This window comes from Schistocerca americana, chromosome 2, assembly GCF_021461395.2.
Source record: "Schistocerca americana isolate TAMUIC-IGC-003095 chromosome 2, iqSchAmer2.1, whole genome shotgun sequence".
In the NCBI taxonomy this organism is placed as follows: Eukaryota; Metazoa; Arthropoda; class Insecta; order Orthoptera; family Acrididae; genus Schistocerca; species Schistocerca americana.
In genome coordinates, this window is record NC_060120.1 from 19301790 (window position 1) to 19305824 (window position 4035).

General features: G+C 45.9%; 1 pseudogene; it reads right to left on the minus strand.

Annotated features, from left to right (window-relative positions):
* Positions 1-244: 244 nt before the first annotated feature.
* LOC124597255 lies at positions 245-362 on the minus strand (annotated as a pseudogene).
* Between the last annotated feature and the right edge of the window lie 3673 nt (positions 363-4035).

The window sequence follows — 4035 nt, forward strand, 5'->3', positions numbered from 1 at the left end:
AGATGCATTTGAGGAAGACCCAAAAAAAAAAAAAAAAATCCGCCAGAACAGGCCATGAAGGTTCCAACGGTACCGACGGCAGCCATGTCATCCTCAGCCCACAGTCGTCACTGGGTGTGGATATGGAGGGGCATATGGTCAGCACACCGCTCTCCCGGCCTTACGTCAGTTTCCGAGACCGGAGCTGCTAATCCTCAGTCAAGTAGCTCCTCAGTTTGCTTCACAAGGGCTGAGTGGACCCGGTTGCCAACAGCGCTCGGCAGACCAGATGGTCACCCATCCAAGTGATAGCCCAGCCCGACAGCGCTTAACTTCGGTGATCTGACTGGAACCGGTGTTACCACTGCGGCATGACTGTTGCTTTGCGGAAGGAGTACAGTGCCACAATATCGTTGACTCATGAATGTACTGTGTTGAAAGATTTGGAGGTCAGTGCACCGATGAACCTCCAAAGTGGTCATAGTGCTGGACCTGAGGTCAGTGCACCGATGAACCTCCAAAGTGGTCATGTTCGATAGTGCTGGACCTACCCTCATATGACGAGAGACGGGTACACTTAAAGCACACAGGAACATTGTCGAAAATGATTATTTAGGTGTTCCAAGTGCGCATGTGGAATGGGTTGCCCAACTACAAGAGCTCATTACTAACCTTGTGACCAGCATGGGAGCACACTGATGAGCCTGCTTTGCCATCTCTGGTGGACGCACTCCCTATTAAGGACCAGCCGTTTGTGATGTGAAGGGGACCATCATGAATGAGGACCTATCAATAAAACTGTGATTTCAGTTCGTCGTATTACGTATTGCAGTCAGTCACTTCACGCGGACCAAGTCCCGCCCTCTCTCTTTGCTTGTGCATTCCCGGAAGTACTTGATACAGCGCGCGACATTTCATTTAAGGGGGAAACCACATCAGAAGGCTATTTGCCACTAAGTTTTTGGGATTGTTTTGGTGGAAAGAATTAATTAGAATTTAATCAAATTTTGACATCATTTTATTCATATTTCTAACAGTTTTTGTGAATTTTTTTTTAATAAACTCATTTTCTCAGAATATGAACCTCAATGCAGGTAAAAATAATGAAAATTAATAATTTTGCAGTCCCCGGAAAAATTTATTTCGGTTTTAACGATTTTTTCTCTAATTATGCAAAGGAAAATACGCCTAAAGTCATGGTATCATCTTACAAGTTAGTTCATATAATTCGTAATTTTATAAAAAATCATACTATCAATTTCTATAATGATCGGGTCTATACTTTTTGAGTTAGACTGCACGAAAATGGGAAAAAACTCGAAACTTCCTGGCAGATCAAAACTGTGTGCCGGACCTTTGCGTTTCTCGGGAAAGAGCTCTAACAACTGAGCTACCCAAGCACGTGCTTGGGTGGCTCAGTTGTTAGAGCTCTTTCCCGAGAAACGCAAAGGTCCCGAGTTCGAGTCTCGGTCCGACACACAGTTTTAATCTGCCAAGAAGTTTGAAAATCTGCGCACACTCCGCTGCAGAGTGAAAATTTCATTCGGGAAAAAAGTCATTTCGAGATAAACGCATTTGAAAAAGAAATTCTTGGAATCTAGGAATTCAAGGAAGTTAACATTAATGTAAAATGCTTACCCATTAACCTGCCATTCCAACACCATATAGTAGTCCTTCTTCCTCATAGGCTTCGTTTTGCACTCGCAGCATTGCTTTCCGAGCTTTCCGATCTTCTTTCGATTCCAGTGTACTATGTTGAGCCCGCCGGAGTGGCCGAGTGGTCACCAAAATATATCTCCAGTAATTGAACCCTTGGTAAATCTTCATATATTGGAAGAATTTCCTTCTGTACGTCGGGACGCAGTGGAGTAGGGTGTGGTTTATGTTCCATTCCAATGGCTGTTCGTTTATGCCACTCGCACCAGCTGTCTTCTCACTCTGGCTAATATTGGTGTCGAGAATTTTCATCCGTGCAAATCATACGATAATATGTCGCCATAATTGCTTTTCTCATGTCTTGCACACTACACTATCCGATCAAAAGTATCCGGACACCTTACTGAAAATGACTTACAAGTTCGTGGCGCCCTCCATCGGAAATGCTGAAATTCAATATGGTGTTGGCCAACCCTTAGCCTTTATGACAGCTTCCACTCTCGCAGGCATATGTTCAATCAGGTGCTGGAAGGTTTCTTGGGTAATGGCAGCCCACTCTTCACTGAGCGCTGTACTGAAGGGACGTAGCGATGTCGGTCGGTGAGGCCCGGCACGAGGTCGGTGTTCCAAAACATACCAAAGTTGTTCTATAGGATTCACGTTAGGACTCTGTGCAGGCCAGTCCATACAGGGATGTTATTCTCATGTAACCACTCCGTCACAGGCCATGCATTATGAATAGGTGCTCAATCACGCTGAAAGATGCAATCGCCATCCCCGAATTGCTCTTCAACAGTGGGAAGCAAGAATGTGCTCAAAGCATCAATGTAGGTCTGTGCTGTGATAGTGCCAATCAAAACAACAAGAGGTACAAGCCCCCTCCATGAAAAACACGACCACACAATCACACCACCGCCTCCGTATTTCACTGTTGGCACTACACACGCTGGCAGATAGCGTTCACCGGGCATTCTCCATACCCACATCCTGCCATCGGGTCGCCACATTGTATACCGTGATTCCTCACTCCACACAACGTTTTTCCACTGTTCAATCGTCCAATGTTTACGATCGTTACACCAAGCGAGGCGTCCTTTGGCATTTACCGGCGTGATGCGTGGCTTATGAGCAGCCGCTCGACCATGAAATCCAAATTTTCTCCCTCACCGTCTCCTAATTTCACTTTTGGCACTACACACGCTGGCAGATAGCGTTCACCGGGCATTCGCCAAACCCATATCCTGCCATCGGGTCGCCACATTGTGTACCGGCCGGCCGGTGTGGCCGAGCGGTTCTAGGCGCTTAATTCTGGAACCGCGCGACCGCTACGGCCGCAGGTTCGAATCCTGCCTCGGGCATGGATGTGTCTGACGTCCTTAGGTTAGTTAGGTTTAAGTAGTTCCAAGTTGTAGGGGACTGATGACTTCAGATGTTAAGTCCCATAGTGCTCAGAGCCATTTGAACCATTTGAACCATTGTGTACCTTGATTCGTCACTCCACACAACGTTTTTCCACTGTTCAATCGCCGAATGTTTACGATCCTTACACCATCGAGGCGTCCTTTGGCATTTACCGGCGTGATGCGTAGCTTATGAGCAGCCGCTCGACCGTGAAGTCCAAGTTTTCTCCCTCAAGCCTAACTGTCATAGTACTTGCAGTGGATCCTGATGCAGTTTGGAATTCCAGTGTGATGGTCTGGATAGATGTCTGCCTACTACACATTATGACCCTCTTCAACTATCGGCGGTCTCTGTGGATCAACGGATGACGTCGGCCTGTAAGCTTTTGTACGTGTCCCTTCATGTTTCCACTTCACTATCAAATCTGAAACAGTGGACCTAGGGATTTTTAGTAATGTGGAAATCTCGCGTGCAGACGTATGACGCAAGTGACACCCAATCGCCTGACCACGTTCGAAGTCCGTGAGTTCCGCGGAGCGCCCCATTCTGCTCTCCCAAGATGTCTAATGACAACTGAGTTCGCTGATACGGAGTACCTGGCAGTAGGTGGCAGCACAATGCACATAATATGAAAATGTATGTTTTTGTGGGATGTCCGTTACTTTTGATCACATAGTGTATCTATACGTCTTCGAATCGCTAGTCCATAATAAGTGCTGAGCTTTTTCGATAATGACTCTGTTAATTTGGCTTTTCCTTTAACCTTCTTCTGTTTTCGAATGTTTCGGAGTCGATTCCCTATTCTCTTCTGGACGTGATCTATACATTCGCTCATGCTCATAAAAGCTAACCGAATGCGAATTGCGCTTTAAAATTTTAATAGCGTATTCTTGGATAGTTAAACTAACTATTTACGCAATAAAAAATCTGATATTTTGACCCTCCTAATGTGGTTTCCCCCCTTTTTTGGTTGCTACAAGTCTCTTCAGGCCGGCAGAA